General features: G+C 39.7%; 1 long non-coding RNA gene across 1 annotated transcript in view; it reads right to left on the minus strand.

Moving 5' to 3' along the window:
- Window positions 1–24,005, minus strand: part of LOC145534518 (uncharacterized) — a 420,000-nt gene that overhangs the window by 31,778 nt on the left and 364,217 nt on the right. Inside the window, exons 4-6 of the long non-coding RNA XR_014074710.1 lie at window positions 4,948–5,074; window positions 1,958–2,015; window positions 418–585 (exon numbers count right to left, since the gene is read on the minus strand). This is a non-coding gene — a long non-coding RNA (uncharacterized LOC145534518). The remainder of the gene's footprint in view (window positions 1–417; window positions 586–1,957; window positions 2,016–4,947; window positions 5,075–24,005) is intronic.

Below are 24,005 nucleotides of genomic sequence, written 5' to 3' on the forward strand. Positions count from 1 at the left end.
AATAGCTCCTTTTATTAGGTGGGTAATTATATATGAATCCCTGAATGAAATATTTTGAGCAAAATGGCACTGTAACAGAAGTAATAATTCAGATTATTTTTTTACAGTTTTATGTCGGGAAGGAAATCTGATGTCAAAGAGAGGGCTTGTTCAAATGGTTCATTAGAAAGTCTGGTCCACTTGTGAAATTGTTCCTACAACAAGAGTGCTTATTCAATTTACTTATATTTTCATGAAGTCCTTCTGAAGAGCTATGTGACGTTATCCTCTGGGGCAGATAACTCTTATTCAAAATCTAAACACTTAGGCAAACAACACTCCACTGACCTGGAACAAGGCATTTCATAACATAACATTGAGTCTTATAAAAAATAATCCATGACATCAGAAAAAAAAATGTTCATTAGCCCACCTTACCTTCTCAAGGTCCTAGGATGGCTTTTCCTTTCTAATCCTCACAAACACGGAACACTCTCTGAAGGCATCTGACACCCAAGGAAAGTCATCCTGAGTGTCCAGTTTGGAATGAGCTGCAAATCTTGCAGATTTCAGGGACTAGTCATGTCTTCAATGTGTATGCTGTATCTAAACAACCAAGAGAACTAGCATTTTTACAACATTCCAAATGCCTCTAGTCAAAGTCAATGATCTTAGGAGATACGTTTTTTAAACACATGAAAATATACAGTGTATGATTTCAGCATGCTCTTGAAACTGTCTTCATAAACACACCCAATGCTCTATCCTAGTAACTGGCAATGCTAATAAGTCTTAGCTCCATGCAAGGAATATGTTGTAGAATCCATTTACATTCTCACAAGAGGCTCTTGGGAGATTGGCCCAATGGTTTGAACTTGACTTGACCACAACTCTGTACAACCCTGCTTCCTGTTTGCTCAGATAGTTCACGTGTGTGTACAACTGCCTGCCCATGTGTACAGGTAACTTTTTAATTTCCTGGTCTCCTGATCTCTTGACAAGAAGAAATCTGTCAATAGTGCAAGATAACCTTTGTTTTGCTCTTACTCCAAGTCTAGTTCATGACATACAGGGCTCTTTAAGCTCATAAATCTCTCTGATTCCCGTGGGGTGATGCTTGACAGCCAACCAGCAGCTCTGCCACCAGGAGTCATTTCTCCCCGAAAAAGGAGAAAATAAAACTTGGCCGAGCATGCTCAGACCCCGCCCCCCAAACCTCCCGCTCTGCTGAACTGTCAGGCATAAGCTGCCTCTTGAAAAAGCTTGGTATGTTTCTGTGGTATTTCATGCTGATAAGAAAGCTATTTTCTTTCCTCTAGGAAGTTCTGCATTTGAGAAACTCACAAAAATGCAGATAGCTCAAAATGCACAGAACACTTGGAGGATGCTCTAGCCAAAAGTTAAATAGTTCTTAGTGACTCACTCTCAGTAAGAAACCAGTCACAGCTCTTTGTAGAACAGAGCCATAAGCGTGTAGAGCATTTAAATAATGGAACTTTACATTTGGATATTATAAAGTGCACATACAATGAACAAGCGGGAAGAAAGTCAAGCGAGGGCAGGGATATAGGAGGTGAATTTATTAAGGCTTCCTAGGAGGGGTTGGATATAACATTATTCTCTTCAAAATAAGGGTAATTCCCAGTGACATACATGTTTTCGTCCGCTGCATTGGCTAAGGCCTACGAAAGTCCATCTCTGCTGTGTCATTCCAGACATTTGGAAGCTATAATGTTTGGCACTCATTGGCTTTTCCCATAAAGAATCTAAGTACAGGTCTTTCTGGAAGCCTTCGTAGTCTGTGCTTGAAAATGGTTACTCATTCCTAGTTACCCTTGTGATACAACTGTCTATTGACTCTGTTTAAAGAAACGTCTTAAGGTCTTCTCCAAACATAATAGTGTCTCGTACATGGCTGCTGAACTGAAATTCTAACCACCTCACCCCCATAAAACCACCTCTAAAGAGATCCCCTTACCTTTTATATAAAAAACTGTGTTCCAGACTGACTCCTTGTAATTTCAGAATGTCCATTTCTAGTTCATGAGAGAGAGAAAAAAAAAATAGAATAAGTCCCTAGTTTGACACATGTTTATCAAAAACAAAACTGTCGGAACTTTAAAATAGATGCAGAGTGCGGTCGCTTTCCCTTCCTGGGCCAATTTACTTCATCTAAATGCAGACCAGCCCTAAGGCCGGAGGTTAATATCCTCACGTGCGCATCACCCACATACCCAAGAATCCCTAAGGCCAGAGGTTAACATCCTCACATGTGCACCACCCGCACACCCAAGAATCCCTAGGGCCAGAGGTTAGTATCCTCACATGCGCATCACCCGCATACCCAAGAATCCCTAAGGCCAGAGGTTAATATCCTCGCGTGCGCACCACCCGCGCACGCCCAAGAGAGACCCCCAGCAATCCGGAGCAGCAGAGCAGTCGGCCGCACACTCAAACCTACTATCTCCTTTTAAATATTTTCAAAGCAACATTTGACTTACAGTAATTTGTATTTCTCTGATAACTTTCAGAAGTTACTTTCCTAGTGTACAGAAAAGCTTTTCACTTGATTCCAGCGTCTCCAATTAAGTCAGACTTTGGAAAAAATCATAGATGTTTTGTATGATATTCCATTGCATTGGAAAATACGTGCTATCCCATGCATCAGTGTAACTTGCTATCGAAATACCTGCTTCCCAAATGCCCTGATTCTGAAAAGAAATGCCTGAGTATTTCCTGGTCAGTGAGATCAGATGGAAGCGCACACACTAAGACTGTCTCTGGGCTCTCCATTGCCACTCCTGGGTAACGTTCCCTTGCTGGATTTCTGCTGCACTCTCTGAAGGACTTCTCCTGCTCTCAGTAGGGAGCCTCTGTACATTGTCATGCTCTGATTTTTTGTTGCTTGGAGAGCAACAGCAAAACTATAAGATGTCGCAAACACAGATACATGGGCCAAGGGATCTTAGTGTGTGCCGAACGTGTGTTCTCAGATGCAAGAAAGGAAGGTTAGAGAGGAGGAGAAATGCTGTTTTTTTATTACTGTAGGGTAAACCTGACAATTCAGAACTTTGTGAATTGTCAGCTTGTTTGGGGTGGGGGGCTGGGTGGGTGGGTCTGGGGTGTACTTTTTATAAGTAATATTTAATTTATTATTTAGAGTGGCTTCTTTTTTGGATAATTTATGATACAAAGGGAGACCTGGTTGGGAATCTAGATATGGCTGTTAAAGCTGCAGTGTTCCATAGCTTAGAGGGACCACTTTGGAAATGAATTGTCCACTGCTGAGTATGAGGGTATGCCCAGGCAAAGCCCCCACTGAATTTCTGTCATCACCGCCTTCTCCCTTGCCAGGGTAATTCAAACTTGATATCACCAAACTACAATATTCCAATGGCGTTTTTCAGATCAAATGGCTACTCATTCTCTCCAAGGGCTTTGCGATTCAAGTTGTTAGTGTGCTAGTGGTAGGTTTATTTGGTAGAAATGGGTATACTACAGCTTTAACTAGCCTTAGTGGAAAAAGAAATTTTTTGTTGCTACAAAATGCCTTTTAATTTCAAAAAAAGAAAAAAGGTATTTTGAGCCCACAAAGAGTTTCTTTAAATTGTCAGACTCTAGCATTGTTAACCAAATTAGACTAGTGATTGCAATATTTAAGTGTAAATCTTGTTCTATGAGAAAGGAAACTTGCTTACAGTTTAAAACAATGACTGTTTCTACACACGATCTTGTATACTACTACACAAGGAAAAAGGGGTTTTGTAATCACTGTAGAACAGTCTCATTCATTTTTTATAGAAATGTTATTCCAATGGTGCATTTTTTTGTTTAATAAATAAAGTTTTGATACAAAGTTCTTCCTCCATGTTGTTTATGTCAGACGACTGATGTGAAGTGAGCACAACCCAAACCCCTGCCTATTGTGTTCATCCTCCTCAGGATACATGCTGCCTTTTTCGACGTATGGATCAGGGACTGTCAGAGGAGCCTGGAAGGGTTACAGTCCATGGGCTCGGACGCGCCTTAGGGCCTAAACAACAGCAACACCAGAGACTGCCAGCCCTCCAGCACATCCCTTGGATGTTTCTGCTGTTTTCAACCACATGCCCAATAAGGTTCCTACCCCAACCGCCAGTAGCCAAGTCTGCTAGAAGGCTGCCTCCCATTGCCAGAATTTGCTTTTTTGCCTACACACACAGGAGACCTGTGAATTCCAGATCCGATCTTACCAATACTGTTAAATGCTCAAGCTCCCATGCCCTGACTGAGACAACTCTGTAGTGAGAGCCAACTTATTTCCAGAGCCTCGGGCAGGACTGAACCAAAGTGACTCAGCGGGGAGTCAAAGATGCATGTGTGTGCGCTTAGTAGCTAAGTCGTGTCTGACTCTTTGAGGCCTCTGTGGACTGCAGCCTGCCAGGCTCCTCTGTCCAGGAGATTTCCAAGGCAAGAATACTAGTGTGGGTTGCCATTTCCTTCAGGGGAATCTCCCAGACTCAGGGATCAAACTCACACCTCCTGCATCACCTGCATTGGCAGGAGAATTCTTTATCAATGAGGCACCTGGGAAGCCCCCCATGGGGAGACACTTTTCCACAATATTGCACCGTAGATGCAGCACCCATGTTTGGCTTGTCTCCTTTCTCTTTCCGTCTTCTCTCATCCCACTAGTGATTTCTCTTGGGAGCACTTCATGATAAATCACTTTTACACAGATCATCACATCGAGGGCTTTTTAAGGGACTTAACCCAAGACAAAGACCCTACTAACTTTGTGCCCACGGCAACACACCAAAAGCAAAGAAATAAAATACTCTCCATCCTCAAGATATTTTGTTCCTACCATGTCAACGTGGGGACATATATGCATTGAAAAATATATTGCTGTGAGTACTAACAGATCAAGTTTAAGCATATAATCTATTCTTTAAGAGAAAATGATGGATTAATAAAAGGTTTACTCACTCTTTGGGGTAAGCAGAGAACTACTTAGTGAGTTTGCTTGAAGACCATGCATCACCAGTGACAGGACAGGTGGGGTTTTAAAGGCCACCAAGCTCTTCTCATCTTCTTCAACTCATAATCGTTCCACCTAAACAGAAAAAAAAAAATATGGTTAAGATCACTAAGAACCTAGAGAAACTGGAACCCTTGTGCATTGGCAGTTGGAATGGAGTCTAGGGCAGTCATTGTGGAAAGTGGTATGGTCGTCCCTCAAAACATTAAACATAGAACTACTGCTGTGGTTGTTTAGTCACTAACTTGTGTCCACCTCCTTTGGGACCCCATGGACTGTAACACGCCAGGCTCCTCTGTCCACGGGATTTCCCAGGCAAGAACACTGGAGTGGGTTACCATTTCCTTCTTCAGGAGATTTTCCCAACCCAGGGATCAATCCTGTGTCTCTCGTATTGGGAGGTGGATTCTTTACTGCTGAGCCATTAGGTAACCCTTACAGCTACTATATGATCCAGCAATTCCACTTCTAAACATATACACGAAAGAATTAAAATTAAGGGCTTAAGAGATATTTGGATACCCATGTTCATAGCAGTATTATTCACTATACACCAAAAGGTGAAAGCAACCCAAGTACTCAACAACTGAATAAACGAAATACTATATATATATAATATATAATGGAATATTAGTCACCCTTAAAAAGGAAGGATATTCGGACACATGCTACAACATGGATGAAGCTTGAAGATATCGTGCGAAGAGAAATCAGCTCATCACAAAAGAACAGTATATGGTTCCACTTATATGAAGTGCCTAGAATGGTCACATTCAGAGAGATAGTAAGTAGAATGATGGTTGTCAGGGGCTGGGAAGATAGGGGAGTGAGGGGTAATTGCTTAATAGGTACAGAGTCTCAGTTCTGGGAGATGAAAAAAGTTCTGGAGATGGGTGGTGGTAATGGTAGCACAATGTGAACACAATGCTACTGAACTGTACAGTACACCTAAAAATATTAAAATAGTCAATTTTTCATTAAGTATCAATATGTGTGTGTGTGAGTTGCTCAGTCATGTCTGACTCTCTGCCACTGCATAGACTGTAGTCTGCCAGGGATTCTCCAGGCAAGAATACTGGAGTGGGTTGCTATTTCCTTCTCCAAAGTATCAATATATTCTACCACAATTTTTCAAAACTCCAAATAAGGATATTCCAGAGTCACCTGCTATAAATGCTGATATTCATTCTGTGATTCTTGAAATATAAACTTGTCAGTACCAACATGTTAAACTGATATGCACGAACTAGACGTAACATATCTGTGACAGTCTATTTTATCTCACATATTCAAGTTACATTGTCATCTCTTACAGAAGAATGTCATGCTTTCACAGAAACAATCGGAGATGCTATCTTCATGGAAAACTGGTTACTTGAAGAAAAAAATAAAACTAGTGTTTGATCAAGACAGGACAAAGTTAGGGGACAAACCCAACTACTCTCTCATTGCAAATATTTTTATGAGAAGGATTTTGGAGTAGTCAAAGAATGATATACTCTCTATCCTGTGCTTAGCCACTCAGTCGAGTCCAACTCTGCGACCCCATGGACTGTAGCCCTCCAAGGTTCCTCTGTCCATGGGGATTCTCCAGGCAAGAATAGTGGTTGCCAGGCCCTCCCCCAGGGGATCTTCCCAACCTAGGGATCGAACCCAGGGGTCCCACATTGCAGGTGGATTCTTTACTGTCTGAGCTACCAGGGAAGCCCCACTCTCTATCTTAAATACCCCAAAATGCTACAACAAAGAGAGATAGCAGATTTTATTAAAACACATGAAAGAGACTTCAATATATTTGAAAGAGAGTGGCAAGTCAGAGAGGTTGACCCAAAGCTGGAATCCAGAAAGGCTGACATTGCCTCCCTTTCATGGAAATCTTAGTTCATGAATTGCTTCTTTCCATTTATTTCGATGTGTTTTAAAGATGTATCTATAATTCTTAAAGATATTTCCTGATTGCCATTCTATCATTAAACGTCTCATTGTTTTTCATGCGTTACTCTTTAAATATTCTTTGTATCCTCTCATATTGGCCATCCACATCACTGCTTCTACTTTTTTTAAAGTTAAGTCTTTTACTGTTTTCAATAATGGTTTCAATTGTGCGCTTGCATTTTTCATTTTATTGCAATTCTTCCTTTTACTCATGGCCTTCTTTATTTCATCATGCTGTCTTTTTATCCCATCCTGTTCTTTTTTTCCATATATTCCAGTTCTCTTTGAGAGTTGGTATTTCTTTATAAATTTGAAAATATCAGTTTTCTATGAAAGAACCTCCTTCTGGTTTTGTAAAAGGATTATCCTGTAAGCTTGTTATGGCTCACTACTTTAGATTTAATCTTTATTTTAGATTTAAGTATTTTGAATCTATTAAACCTGAAATGAAGGAAGATCTATTCAAATCAATCTTCTGTTCATTTGAATTGCTCCTGCCCCATTTTATGACCCCTTCTGTTCAATAGACTTTTTTTTACCTGATTGCCAAGTGGAGTATATGAAAAAGCAAAGCTCAAGAATAAACACCCTTTCTCTTTTCTACATCTGCCTGAAAATAGTGTAAAGATGAGAAATTGTGCCCTAGCATGTTAGTTCCTCCACTACCCTTTCTGCCCAGTTCTGTTCTGACTGTTTGTAGTAAACAACTGATTGTAGTGGAGAAACAGATTAGAGGAAGGAATGAATAACTCCTGGGTGCCTGATGCTTTTTGAGGGAGCCAGAGTGACACTTGCCTGGATCTCTGGTTGATGTAAACTTTTGCCTCTCGTCTAAAGATCATTTTGTATAAGATCACTGGCAATACGGTTAGAATAGCCTATTGATTATGCTTCCTTGAATCTTATTGGTCTTACAGTTAGGGAAAAAGAAAGCAAACAAACAAACAAAAAACCTTTCTGGTTTGGTGGAGAGGTCCTATTTTTCAGTAATAATGTCTTCTTTTCTCCCTCTCCTCTTTCTCTTCTGCCTTCTGTTATATTTTCCCTAAGTCTACAGATATAATAATGGGAAAGTTGAGTTCACTGTAGGGGCAACTCTCCAGATGCCACTGTAATTGTTGACTACTAGGGGTTTTTTCTTTGTGTGTGTGTGAAAGTCACTCAGTCGTGTCCGACTCTTTGTGACCCCGTGGACCCTACAGCCCATGGAATTCTCCAGGCCAGAATCCTGGAGTGGGTAGCTGTTCCCTTCTCCAGGGTATCTTCCCAACCCAGGAATCAGACCCAGATCTCCCATACTGCTTTACCAGCTGAGCCACCAGGGAAGCCCTTATTTTTTTTTTTCACTGTCATACAAAGTGAAGTACATCAGAAAGAGAAAAACAAATATTGTATATCAATGCATATATGTGAAATCTAGAAAAAGGGTACAGGTGAACTTATTTGCAAATCAGAAATAGAGACACAGACGTAGAGAACAAACATGGATACCAAAGTGGGGAAGGGGGAAGAATTGGGAGACTGGGGCTGACACATATATACCATTGATAGTATGTAGAGAAGAAAGAACCAATGAGGACCTGCTGCACAGCACAGGGAACTCGACTCGATTCTCCGTGGTGACCTAAATGGGGAGGAAATCCAAGAAAGAAGGGATATATGATACGTATGGCTGACTCACTTTGTACAAGCAGAAACTGACACAGCAGTGTAAAGCAACTAATACTCCAATAGAATATTTTTAATGTTAAAAAGAATATTGCATGTCCAATTTAGCAAAGAGAACAGGTGGGAAGTGACTCGGTGGGCAGCCTCTGGGACTTCCTCACTAGATACACCCCAGCACCCAGCTAGGTATCCACCTCCCTACCCAATCCCCTGGGAGGAAAAAAAAAAACCTAGGTATTTTTTAAGCACCCAGGTTTTGTCCTAATTTCTATTTACCTAAGTAGTCTTCACCTATTTCTTATTTACCAATTTATTCTTTCCATATTACTGTATTCCTTCTCCTTTCATTTCTGACTTATCTCTCTCCTTCACCTTAACTTTGGAAAGTCATAATTTGATACAATACATATGAAGGCAATTATTCCTGAGATAATCCAAATCTCATTAGCAGTTCAAAAGATTTCTTGAAATAAATAGCAGAAGTAATTTTTTCCCAGATTCCTTTCAGGTTTTAATTAACATTCCTCCTTAAAAATTAGTGACAGTCCTTTAATTTCCCTGTCTTTGCTAATATCTTTTCTGACTCTTTATGTAAGTGTGACAAAATGCCTCTTAGTAGGATGATTTTTCATCCTCCTAATATTTCTTAAGGATTTAATTCTTGTGCTATTCTTTGACTCTCTGGAGGTTTCCTGCGGTGACTTTTCTTTTTATTCAGGGGAAACTGTTCTTTGGTCTGGGACACTCTTAACAATGGCAGGATTTTAATTTTGTAGATGTGGATCCTTATTTGTCATTAATTATTCCCATTTCTTCCTGAAATAGGATGTTTCAAAAAAAATCAACTATAACATTTAATGTAGGGTTTAATTTATATTGGACAATGTAAGTAAAGCTCCTACTACAATTTCCAGTACTTGGCAAAAGTCTACTGAATGCTACTTCTGAAAGTCTCTACACTCCATCTTTCTCCTTGACATATGTGAACATTTTCATGCATTTAAAATATATAAATAGAAATTTAACGAATGTGTCATTTGGGCGTGATTCTAACATTATAGGTATAATTTGTAGTATGCATGTAAATTTAGAAAAAAGTTTTCAAATAGATGGTATTATATTTTTTTCCTTTTCTTAATATATACAACCAGTATTTATTAAGTGCCTTCTAGGGGTACCAGCAAACCAAAGGGTAAATCTGTATATCTTTCACTAACAGGAAAAAGAATGTGTGTGTGTGTGTGTGTGTGCACGCGCGCACGCGCGCGTGTGTATGTCTATATATATATAGCTGAGTACAGCTCAAATAAGACAGTTAGATACATTTAGACAAAGAGGGCTTCCCAGTGGTAAAGAGCACACCTGCCAATGTAGGAGATGTAAGAGACACGGGATCGATCCCTGGGTTGGGAAGATTCCCCTGGAGGAAGGCATGGCAACCCACTCCAGTATTCTTCCCTGGAGAATCTCACGGACAAAGGAGCCTGGCGGGCTGCAGTCCTTGGGCTCACAAAGAGTCAGACATGACTGAAGCAACTTAGCATGCATGCACAGAGACAAAATTCCAACAGAATAGAGTATCAAACTAAGGTTCATAGAAGACTCATAGGGAATATGGTATGTGGAAAGAGCTTTAAATAATAAATAAAACCAAAATCTTTAGAGATGGAAAAGGTCTGTACAGAAAAAAGAAGTTATCATATGAACAAAAAGATACAAATGTAGGAATTTATAGGACAAAAATTGGAACTAGTATTTCAGAGTGAGTTTTGTTTTGTTTTGTGTGGGTTATATGGTTTGTGAGGGAAAAAAGTATGAAATACATTTACAAAGTCAGTGGTTCCATAATGGTGATCTAAGATATTGTTCCTAATAAGGAACCACTGAATATAAAGTTTTATTCTTTCATTCACTAATGCCTGCTGAATATTAACTATGCAGCAATGACTGATCTAGTAATGCAAAAACAACAGTGATCAATATGAATGTGATCTCTGTCTTCATGGAGTTTACACTTTGCTTGTGGAAATAAAGAACAGATTGGTGTAACAATTATAATTGTAATGATTGCTTCAAACTGCAATATAAACACATCTTTAGAGATTATTCATAATTCTTGATGGGGAATGGAGACAGTTTAAATAGGCAAAGACTTCTTCATGGAGGTGAAATTGAAACCACAGGATAGAAAGGAGTAATCCAATGAATATTGGGAACATAGAACATTCCAGATGGAGGGAAAAACTGAGCAAGCCCCAGCCTGGGGGAGAACTTGGTTTATCCAAGTGATGAACAGATGATAAGTGCAGCAGCCCTTCACTGAGCTGAGGGAAGAATAGAATGAAGACGTTAGGGAGTTGCATTTGGGTCAGATCATGCCGCATCTCGCCATGCATGCTGCCAAGCTAAGATTCCAAAGGAACTAGCAGACATTTGAGACACAAAAAAAGAAGAGACTTGAGATCTCACTTAGGTATACTAAGATTTTTAGAGCTGTACACGCTACTTTGGATGTGCTGTCACACAGCGCTCTTTACTGTCCCTGCTTGTCCACTCTTTACTGCTCATGATCCCCAGTTCTGGTTGAAAAAAGAGACAAATCTCAATCTTATCAATGAAAGGAGTCTTATTTCTTTTTCATTTAAAGCAGCTTCCTTCTGTTTGACCAAGTCTGTTTGTTTGTTTGCATAAAGTCATAAACAGAGTTCTAACTCCCCGTCACATCTGCATTTCTCTCCACAAAAGCCCCACCTTTGCCAATTCTTTCCAAGATAACTTCCAGGGAAGCACAAACATTCTCTGGTATTCTGGACCAAATGTGGATCCTCACTGCTTCCAAGTCAGCCTTTACTCCCTCTCATTGCTGGGAACTCTGCTGGCCTTTACTGCCAGGATTTGCATCTGAAGACAGGGAGAATCTTTTCTCTAAGTATAACAGGATCCCATAATCCCACCCCCCACCCCCAGAACTGGGTCAATCTAAACTCTTTCTGTCACTTTCACACCTGAGTCTCAGCTTTACCTTCTATCTGGACCTCAAGCAGGCTATCCACTATGGAACCTCTATTTGAAATGTACCTTTCCCATGGCTATCATAAAAGTGTGGCAGAGTCAGTGACTCTCAACTCAGATTTCTCTTAAATGCTCCACTGACGGCATGTTGGAATAACTGATTCCTTACTTATGTGCATGTTTAACCATCAGCATTCTCTCTAAGCATTATCAAGCCACCATTTTCCCTCATAGCAATACCAAGCCTTCTGAGATGTTCCTTTCCAAGAATTCTACAAGCCACAATGGACAAGAGTCCAAGAATATCCTGGTTTTGCCTTCCCTCCCTCCATGCCTGGCTTCCCATCACCTTTTGCCTCTTTGCCCTACAGTTTTACCCTATAGAGCAATGTCAGGGAAATTAGAGATGACCTGTTAATATTTTTGTTTCTCCTTTCATACCCCTGTCCGCTGAGGTACGTGTCTTGTACAGCAGAAACTATATGCTTCCTTTTAAGTTCTGGAGAAAATCCTCTTTATGTCATATCTTGGAAATCTTCACTATGTGCATACTTATTAGTATCTTCATTTCCCTTTATGTACTAGAACCACTGAGTCAACTCATGAAGCCACAAGGCATCAAGAATTAAATTGGCCAGAAATTTTGTTATTTTAATATTAAAAAAAATAGAATATTAGCTCTGTATATGTGTGTATTAAAATATCAACCTGGCTATTGTGTAGAGAATGAATTCCAAGTAGCAAAAGTGGAAAAAGACTATAAGAAAGGTGTGATTCAGTGGTGGCAAAGAATACAAATAAAGTGAGTATACTTGAAATGAGTTTTCAAGGTAAAAACAAACATACTTGCAGATGGATTGGATGGAGTGAGCTTCTGACTTGAACAGCCTTTAAGTTAGTACTTAACATTTTCTGTGATATAGTAGACTTGGAGAGAAGCAGTTTGGGGTAATGGGTATGTATAGGAAAAAATGAGAACAATTTTTAAAGAGCCTGTGTGATATCCCAGAGGAGACAGCAAAAATGTAGTTGAATATCTGAATCCAGAACACATAAGAAATCTGGTCTGGAGACATAAATTTAGAAATTGCCAACAAAACGATGACACCTAAAGGCATAGGAGACTTAGTGGAAAAGGGAATAGGGCCAAACCGAGCCTCAAGAGAGTCCAGGATGTAGATACTGGGTAGAGAAAGAGAAACTAGATGATCAGGCTTAAAAGTATGGCCAATAACAGGAACGAGCAGGCATTTCCTATTAGAGGAAAATAACAGGGAAAAAAAAAGTTGGTATGACAGAAGAAAAGAGAAAAAACATTAGAAAAGGAGGGGAAATTAGGTGTAGTTAAAAGTTGGTGAGATGCTGGTAAGACAAAGATAAAATAGTGACTATTGAAATTATCAATGAGTCATTGATAAGATAACCATGCTCTCTAATTTTCAGGAAACAGTCACACTGATGCATCCATCATCCATCATACCCTCCTGTGGTCAGTATCTAGAGTGGTAGCTCGTCTGCTTTCACGTTCAAAATAACCTCATTTGGATGATAGTTTGTATGGTCATACAAGTTATTAGTGACCAAAGCCAAGAGCAGTTTTACTGAAGGAATGGGACTGGAAGCCAGAGACGGAATAGGAAGTTATGAAGTAAACATGCAATAACTCTTTGAAAAAGATAAACTATGAAAAAGAGCAGAAGAGTGGGGAAGAAATTTGAAGTGTAATTGGATCTTACAGGTTAAAATACTCTAAATCCCCATACAATGATTTTCCTAAGAAACCTAGATTTCCAAGTCAAATTCATCTGTGCCATAAATTTTCAGCTCCAATACTGAAGCTCCAATAGTTTGGGCCACCTGATGCAAAGAGCTGACTCATTGGAAAAGACCCTGATGCTGGGAAAGACTGAAGGCAAGGGAGAAGCGGATGACAGAGGATGAGATGGTTGGATGGCATCAATGACTTGATGGACATGAGTTTGAGCAAGCTCTAGGAGATAATGAAGGACAGAGAAGCCTGGTGTGCTGCATTCCATGGGGTTGCAAAGAGTTGGACATGACTGAGTGACTCAATAACAACAACAACACAAATTTTCAGAGGAAATAGCAGTGTGGTTTAAAGAAAGGACCTGTAGGCTAGGAACAACAGTCAAACACTCCAGAGACTGTTGCATAAGTGTGAGGGTTGCGCTGGTTTGGAGCCAGAAACAGAGCTCTCCAGGACCAAAAAGCAGAAGGACATGCAGTATCTTCATTCAAGACGACTGCATATCATAGGCTGAATAACTGTGCCCAGAGATGAGGTTCTAGCCTGGAAGCTGCACATTTTACCTTGTTTGGAACAGAAAAGGGGTCTTTACTGATGTGATTAAGTTAAGGATTTTGAGATTGGGAGATCATCTTGGATTATTTGGATGGGCTCTCAATGCAATCACAAACATCCTTATAAAAAAGAGGCAGAAGGCAATTTGACACAGACACAGACACAGAAGAGAAGGTCACAGTGTGCCAGTGGAGGCAGGTTGGGGTGATGAGGCCACAAACCAAGTAATGCTGGCCATCACCAGGTGCTGAAAGAGGCAAAGACTGGGTTCTCCCCTAGAGATTCTGGCTGAGCGCAGCCCTGCCAACAGTCTTGATTTCAACTCAGATTTCCAACTCTGGCTTGCAGAATCATGGAAGAATAAATTTCTGTCATTTAAAGCCACTAAACATATGACAATTTGTTATGGCACGCACAGGAAACCAATAGGCCAAGACTGAGCAAAACTCAACCACCAAGACCATGAGGTCTAAAATGCAATGAAAAAAGAGGGAAATACCAAATTCAAATAGAGTAAAAGAGATATTTTGGTGGAGATAAGGAAATAGAGTCAAAAGTTTCAATGTCACTGCACAGACAAGTTGGGTTCAAGCGTATAAAGGTATGACTAGTAGATGACAGTCCTTGGCTGTCATTTAGCAGGTCAGATCACAATTGTGGTGGGGTTTTTATGGATGCTCCTAGTTTGGCACCTGTAAGGATGAACCTGGAATGATACAGCTCCCAGTCAAAAGAATTAATCTTTAAATTAAATGCAGGATCTCAAAAACATATTTATACAGCCATGTTCATAGCAGCATTATTCACAACAGCTAAAAACATGGAAGCAACTTGCATGTCCATCAACAGATGGATGGATAAGCAAAATTTTTATATATACATATAAGTGAATATTGGTGAAATGAAGTGAAAGTTGCTCAGTCGTCTCCGACTCTTTGCGATCTCATGGACTATACAGTCCATGGAATTCTCCAGGCCAGAATACTGGAGTGGGTAGCCTTTCCCTTCTCCAGGGGATCTTCCCAACCCAGGGATCGAACCCAGGTCTCCCACCTGGGAGATGGCAGGTGGATTCTTTACCAATTCAGCCATCATTACCTAGCCTTAAAAAGGAAGAAAATTCTGACATATCCTACAGGGAGGATGAACCTTGAAGATATCATGCTAGATGACATAGGCCAGCCACAAAAACACAAATACTGTATGATTCCACCTATATGAGGTGTTTAGAGTAGCCAAAACTGTAGAGGCAGAATGGGGCTGGGGAGAGGGGCGGGTGGGGTTATTGTTTAATGGCTACAGAGCTTCAGTTTTACAAGATGAAGAGTTACGGAGATAGAGAGTGATGGAGATGGCTGCTCAACAATGCGAAAGTGTTTAATACCACTGAATTGTACTCTTACAAATAGTTAAGATAGTAAATCTGATGTTATGTGTATTTAACACAATAAAAAAAGAAAAAATAATCTTCAGTTACCAGCCACTGAGCAGAACAGATGCCTAACTTCTCTGAGTTTGAGTTTGCTTTGCTTTATTTTCATCTATAACACAGGGTAATAAAATCCAGCATGCATACTTCATAGATTTCTTACGTGGATTGAATTAAATACCACATATAAATACATTTTATAAGTTATAAAGTACTATTTTATAGCTTACAAAGCTGTAGTGGTATGAATTATCAATATGTGTGCCCAGAAAACTGTGACCTTTAATGTCTAAAATACAAGCAACAGGAGGGTCTGGAGGGGATTTTACTGGAAATTCCACACCTTATTAGGATCCGATGTCCTTCCTAAAATTTCTGTGAACTTCCAGAGGCAGGGAGTCTGAAATATTGGCTCAGGTTCATTAGGTAATTCCTTGACTCAACCACTGTCTCATTAAAAACAAACAAATACAAGGGTGTAAGTGGTACACTTCAGTTGAGACTGAAGTGAGGACAGGAAGGAAAACAAAGGCCTAGGAGGGTTTTACATTAATTGCAGTGATGTGAACATTGTAATTTAAAAATGTTCTGTGGCCATTTTATCAGAAGGAGACACTCACAGACTCTGATATCATGTCCATACACTATGTCTCAAACTCCCCTCTCTTCCCCTTGCCCTCTTTGTCTCTTGGCTCTGTTCTACTACCTACTTCTAGGTGAAAAATATATAAATCTTTATCTTCTTTTCCTTCAAGTAAACATTACTGACTCCTTCATAGTTCAGCTTATTGTAGACAGAGCTCTAGGCTCTTATGTCCTAACCTAAGCAGTTAATTAAGTCTCTTTCTCCCTAAAGACCATTCTCTCAACAGAAGGAATTCTATTCCCAGCTATTACTTTGCCACAAAGGTCCGTCTAGTCAAAGCTATGGTTTTACCAGTAGTCATGTATGGATGTGAGAGTTGGACTATAAAGAAAGCTGAGCACCAAAGAATGGATGCTTTTCAACTGTGGTGTTGGAGAAGACTCTTGAGAGTTGCTTGGACTGCAAGGAGATCCAACTAGTCCATCCTAAAGGAGGTCAGTCCTGAATATTCATTGGAAGGACTGATGCTGAAGCTGAAACTCTAATACTTTGGCCACCTGATGCGAAGAACTGATTCATTGGAGAAGACCCTGATGCTGGGAAAGATTGAAGGCGGGAGGAGAAGGGGGTGACAGAGGATGAGATGGTTGGATGGCATCACCGACTCGATGGACATGGGTTTGAGTAAACTCCGGGAGTTGGTGAAAGACAGGGAAGCCTGGCGTGCTGCAGTCCATGGGGTCGCAAAGAGTCGGACACGACTGAGCAACTGAAATGATTATAATATAGTGCTCACTCTGCTACATAGTAATGTTTAATGAAACTTTATCCTGATATTTTCTTCACACATTTATCCATCTAAGTGAGACAGAAGACCCTATGGGTCAGACTTCACAGCAAGGAACAAGATTTCTTCTTCCTCTGATTCTCTTGAATCAAATCAGGACCCTCCTCAGATCTGAAGTTATGAAAGGAGATTCCTTTTAAACTAAATTTTTGGGCTTTTCACATGTGTTTTATGGAGAAGGCAATGGCAACCCACTCCAGTACTCTGGCCTGGAAAATCCTATGGATGGAGGAGCCTGATAGGCTGCAGTCCATGGGGTTGCAAAGAGTCGGACACGACTGAGCAACTTCACTTTCGCTTTCCACTTTCATGCATTGGAGAAGGAAATGGCAACCCACTCCAGTGTTCTTGCCTGGAGAATCCCAGGGACGGCAGAGCCTGGTGGGCTGCCGTCTATGGGGTCACAAAGAGTCGGACATGACTGAAGCGACTTAGCAGCAGCAGCAGCATGTGTTTTATAGATCAATGGCCTTTCACTGTGAGCCTGCACATGGAGGTCAAACTGACTGATGGAACAAATGCATGAAATTATTGAATAAATGAATAAACTTAAATTTTATATTGCATCAACTATGAATAACAAGGTGCTACATGCAGTCAAGAGCCAAATTTTGGTAAAAATTAAACTATCTATCAAAATTTTGGTCACATAGCACTGTTCAATTCTATCTGATTTACTTTCTGTTGTGAAGTTTTCCAAATTTGAGCTTTTCCTAATGTTCCACAAGAGTTTGCCTTACTCTGATAATAAATTCAATAACATAATAAACACTAATGAAATTAAATACTCACAATGTACATGTTACATTAAGAACCTTGGATACATTATCTCATTTACTGCTTAAAACAACAGTATAATGTGTGAAACACTATTGTTTCTATTTATTGATGAGGAAATTTAAACTAGAGTAATGATGTACTTTGCCATAGGTCACCTGGTTAGTCAGTGTATAGCTGGACCTTGAGCCCACTCTGTCATTTCTAAAATATGTGTTTTTATCACCAAACTGAATAATATTCAAGTACTGGTCCTAACAAATTCTTTGAGAGTGTTTCTCAAACTTTAGCATTTATAAAATCCATCTGGAAATCTTGTTAAAATATCAAAACTCAGGCTCCAATTCTAGAGATACTGATTCAGTTGGTCTCTAGTGGGGTCTGAGAATCTGTAATTTTAACAACCTCTCCAGTTGATTTCTGTCTGAATAATGTAACAGAGCTGGACCCTATGGGGCCTTCCCGGGACAGATCCCTCTCCCCACAAGCCATGTCCTCTGCCTGCTTATTAAAATAAATAAATAAATAAATGAAACAAGACAAACAAAAAACCCCAACTTTAGCCCCTTAGGCTTTCCCTGAGTTCCAAAGAATAAATTTAATCAGAGAAGAAAGAAAATGCAGAAGCAAAGGAAAGCAGTCAAGCAAGACAAAATACTAACAGGTTAGCCATTAAACAAAGTCAAGGACCTTTAGTTCCTCCTCAAGGGCTATAGATAATATTCTGAGTCATGTCCTTTGAGCTGTTTTGTGGACACTGAAGCACCCGCCAGTGGAAAAACTTAACTGTATGCTGCAAGAAAACACAAAGACCCCAGACAGATTGGAACCAGAAGGCTGATGATGCTAACTCCCCAATTACCTCATCGTCAACCAATCAGAATGTTCATGTGCTGATTAGGCACCCCACAACCCTGCCCCCTCACCTAGTCTTTAACACCTTTCCCTGAAAGCCATCAGAGAGTTTAGGTCTTTTAGGCACTAGCTACCTGGACTCCTTGCCTGGCGCCCTGCAATAGATGCTGCACTTCACTTCACCACAATCCAGTGTCAGTCGATTGGCTTACTGAGCATGAGTGAACAGACCCATGGTCTGGTAGCAGTAACAAGTATCAGTAAGAATTCCATCTGCTGCGCTCAACAGAAATCCAATTCAAACTCCTAACTTGAATTTAAGAACTGCCATATGACCCAGCAATCCCACTGCTGGGCATATACACCGAGGAAACCAGAATTGAAAGAGACACGTGTACCCCAATGTTCATTGCAGCACTGTTTACAATAGCCAGGACATGGAAGCAACCTAGATGTCCATCAGCAGACGAATGGATAAGGAAGCTGTGGTACATATACACAATGGAATATTACTCAGCCATTAAAAAAAATACATTTGAATCGGTTCTACTGAGATGGATGAAACTGGAGCCCATCATACAGAGTGAAGTAAGCCAGAAAGAAAAACACCAATACAGTATACTAATGCATATATATGGAATTTGAAAGATGGTAACGATAACCCTATATGCGAGACAGAATAAGAGACACAGATGCATGGAACAATTTTATGGACTCTGAGGGAGAAGGTGAGGGTGGGACGTTCTGGGAGAATAGCATTGAAACATGTATATTATCGTATGTGAAAACAGAACACCATTCCATGTTCGATGCATGAGACAAGGGCTCAGGGCCGGGGCAATGGGATGACCCAGAGGGATGGGATGGGGAGGGAGGTGGGTGGGGGGTCCAGGAAGGGGAACACATGTAAACCCATGGCTGATTCATGTCAAGTATGGCAAAAACTATTACAATATTGTAAAGTAATTAGCCCCCAACTAAAATAAATAAATTTATAAAATAAAATAAAAAAAATTACAACCAGCTCATTAAAAAAATAAATAAATAAAAAATAAAAAATAAAAACTATATTGGCTCATGTAGCTGAAAAACTTAGACTAATTTCACACATGTTTAATTTCAGGTGGGGAAGGGATACAATGTATCAACTGGAGGGGATACAGTGAGAGAAAACCTTCCTGGAGACCAAAAACAATAGTTCCAGTATTGACTTTCCTTGGCCCTCGTTGGCTGGATGTGATCACTGGTCCACCCTGAACCAATCACTGTAATCAAGTTGTTAGAATTTTCTATTAGTTTTGTTCACTCCCTCCTCCCCCAAAGCCCAGGGGTGATGTCAACTGTCTTAAAGTCCATGGAATGAGAATAGGGGAGAGGAGGGTACTATGAATCATTATCAGAAGGAAAGAGACATGGATGCAGGGTGGCAAAAACAACTAGATTTCTCTAGGCAAAATGAAAAGTTCATAAGACTAAACTATGTCAGCTGCTTTAAGGAAAGCATCAAAATCTTATGACTGGAAAGTTTTTCTTATCATAGCAAAGATATTTTGATTGCTAAACTACTGCCTTCCCAACCATATATTCAGGCCGATTATTCCACAAAACCATCAGTATTTTTCATGTTATCTGTATATCTCAAGCAGACACATTTTCTCATATTCTTGAACACGTACCCTTATTCAGTGCAGGGGAAGGGGAAATGGACCAAAATGAGTCTTTTCATTTTGCACAGTTCTCTTCTACTTTAGCTTTTTTAAAATGCGGTCTTATATTTTTTTGTCAAGTTTACTGCATTTGGGTTAAATTATAATGTGAACTTTTGGAAATTTATATCTTGGAGGTTTTGCTTCAGTTTCAAGAAGGACAACGTTTACTAAATTAAGATGAAATAGCTTTACTGCTTATTTGCAACTCTCATTTAAAACTGGATATGCTTTATCACTGAATATTTCCTGAAATAAAACTTTATAACCATCTGGATTTATTGCTTTCTTGCTGATATTTCTTGTAGATAAACGGTTTCTTAATGACTCTTTCAATCCCAGAGGATATATTAGACCCCAAAATTATGTGTTTAGACCACAACCCTAAGAGAGCCAATTTGATTTCTGCATCTTCTTTACCTGCAATTGCATTTTAAAAATGTAAGTATATCGGACTATTTTGTCTAAGAAATTCTGAGTTCTGAGAAAAATCATAGTCAGTATTATTGTTCTTTTATTGCGAAAAGAACAGAATAATAATATATTGTATATATAATAATAAATTATTTTTCTATTCTTCTTTTCCAAATGGCTGTTGTCCAAATCTGCTCCTTGCTCTTTAACTCTATTCTGCTTCTCTGGAGGTTCATCAACCACTGAGGGAATATTAATTTTAATATGCTGAATAAAACTAACTATCAAGCAATGCTTTTCTTCAAGTCATAATGAAGTCAGGTCTTGAATTATAAAAAGAAGGTTCTGGAAATCACCTGAAGTTTTCTTATATAGAAGAACATCTTACATTAATCCTTTCAATTTATATAAACATTTACTTAAATGTAGATAAATACTATTTAAAGAATAGTAGCTAAGAATATGTTATGAGTATGAACTATAAACATGAATCTATGGATATGCAGAATGCCCCAGTTACATGATTTTCCTCCCTCTCTAGTTTATATTTTAATGTTAATACCAGATAAAAAAGTGAATTAATGAGTATATTTCAGGTAATTTCTTTAAACAAAATTAACTTCAGAGTTAAAGCCACTAAAAATAGAGCCCCTGAACATCAATTTCTTTATGTATAAAAGCATTTTTCAACTTCAAAAATGCTTAGGGCACAAAATACTCATCCCACACTTTTTAAACATCTTTCACATTTGTTCCTTCTTCTGCTATTGACAAATACTATATATTGGTGTAGAATTACATAAAATACTTTTATCATCCAAAATATGAAGGTAAGAAATTAGCAAAATAAATCCTAATCTGCAAAACATGAGATCTAAAGGGCGATAAAGTAAAATAAATTGGAAGTGACCCTGAGCTCTTCTAGACCAACCTTCAAGCATGTCCAGAGAGATGTGATTTTAACACAAAGGCTTCAGACAGTCTAATGGAGTCTCTATTAAATGGTTTCTGAGGATCAGAATTGAACTTGAGCAATAATGGGAAATTTATGGGTTCATGTGGGGTCAAACATCAAGAACATCAGAAAGCACATTTGCAAACCAAGGACAACGGTACAAAACTGCTCCCTCAAATTAGCTGTTTCAACAAGACTAGAGTATGTCTGGAGCTGGTGTGGGATTGGACCCTCACAGCCCTACAGCAGCTCTGGTGAATGCAATTCCCAGGAAGACCTCTCTGAGGAAGTTGCCTTTCCTTGGCACTGGCACCGCAGGCAGGTAGATGGAGTATAATGATTGGCAAGGTTTGGACCAAGTGACCACCCCTGTACCTGGGAAACACAGGTGCTTGACAACTGCAACCGAAACAACATACCTGGGGATATGAAGGGGGGAGGGAAGGAGGGGTGTGGATGAAAAGAGAGGGAAGTGCACTAAAAGATGCTCTTTCTAGAAAAAAAAAAGTATTCTGGAGTAGAAAAAAAAGTCAACACTGTCTACTTCACCATTTTATCTGAAGTAAAGTAAAAGGGTTAGTTGCTCAGTTGTGTCCAACTCTTTGCAGCCCCATGGACTGTAGCACACCAGGATCCTCTGTTTATCGGATTCTGCAGGCAAGAAGACTGGAGTGGTAGCCATTGCCTTCTCCAAGGGATCTTCACAACCCAGAGATTGAAGCCAGCTCTCCTACATTACAGGCAGATTCTTACCACCTGAGCCATCAGGAAAGCCCATCATTCTATCTATCAGAGACTAATTTATACCATTCAAATACCAAAATTAATCATGTAAATAATTGAGAAGAAAATTGTAAAAAAAAAAAAAAAAAGAATATTTCAACATGCAGAACTACACATGTAATATAAAAAGCTATGTGAAAATGTTGATGTTTAGAATTTTTGTTTTTCTGCATCATCAATGTGACTGGAGTCTTAACACATCCAGAGAAATCTGTCCTGAAGACTTTTGTTTGTTTTTCTAGTAAGTTTCCCTGTTGCAGGCATTGGCTATTCCCCAGAGTGAAAATAGTGTTCAACTATCTTTCAAAACTAGCATCATTCACCTTGAAAATATAAACTATATGGAATGTTTTATGTTCACGAATTCTTCTTCTGTATTTGAATGGTAAGTGCCAGTAGAGGGACAGTTTCATTTCAGAACTTTCCATTCATGGCCTGTAGGCTCCTGCCAAAAGTGCTGTGTTCGCTATTCTAATGCCATGAGCAGTTTCACGCAGTAGCATCCTTTTGGGGATTCATCCCTGATTATTCACTGCATTCTCTGTGGATGCTTGATCATTGGAGACAGACATTGTCCTGAATTCATGAAGCTTCTATTTGCTGAGTTTAGTGTTAGTCACTCAGTCCTGTCCTACTCTTTCAGAGCCCATGGGCTGTAGCTCACCTGGCTCCTCTGTCCATGGAATTTTCCAGGCAAGAATACTGGAGTGGGTTGCCATTCCCTTCTCCAGGGGATCTTCCTGACCCACAGATTGAACCCGGGTCTCCTGCATTGCAGGCAGATTCTTCATCATCTGAGCCACCAGGGAATTCTTGCTGGGTTTGGGGCCAGATTTTGCAGAGTCAGAGGGGGCTTTGCAGAAAGTGTTATAAGTAAGCTGAGAATGATAAGATGAGTTCTGTGTTCAACACAGTAGTCTTTCACCTAGGAGAGGAAATAAACACTGAAACGTCAGTATTTGCCAATTTGGAAAATTTTCAGGGCTGTACTTAGGCTTGACTTAAGAGGAGAGCATAACACTCCTAGGGCAGCTTTGATTATATGCCCTTAATCTTTTAAAGGTGTTTTTTAAAAAGATGGGTACTTGAGAAATGTCTATTTATTCATATAACAAGCTTTTGCTAAACTTCCACCATGAGTCTCATCCATATGCCACCTGTGAATAAAGCTCGGTTTATTTCATCAGTGTTTCCTGTATGAGAATGCTCTTTTGTTGAAGAGGGAAATAAAATATTTTGAACACTGCTGCTGACTCACTCATTCACTTAAATACTTCTTGAAGAGCTCCTCTGTGTGAGGCACCAGCTCAAGCAGTAGGAATATTATCAGAGTCTTAGCAATAATATTCACAGAAGCAAAAGGCGCAGCAGAAACATGACATCTGAGTCCCAGATATTTCACTCACTAGCTTGGGCAAGTCACAACTCACCTCCCTTCCCCACAAAATGTGGCCAGTAAGTCCTGCTCCCCTCCCGGGTTTATGCAAGAATATCTTTAAACAATCCAAACAGTCTCTAAGCTACAAATGCTATGGGACTTCCCTGGTGGTCCAGTGGTTAAGACCTCGCCTTCCAATCTACAGATGAAGGTTTGATCCCAGATCGGGAAGCTAAGATCCCACATGCTTTGCAGCCAAAAAACCAAAACATAAATCAGAAGCAATACTGTACCAAATTCAATAAAGACTTTAAAAATGGTACACATCAAAAAAAAGT

The sequence above is a fragment of the Giraffa tippelskirchi genome, chromosome 14 (assembly GCF_054371585.1).
Source record: "Giraffa tippelskirchi isolate mGirTip1 chromosome 14, T2T-mGirTip1v1.2.pri, whole genome shotgun sequence".
In the NCBI taxonomy this organism is placed as follows: Eukaryota; Metazoa; Chordata; class Mammalia; order Artiodactyla; family Giraffidae; genus Giraffa; species Giraffa tippelskirchi.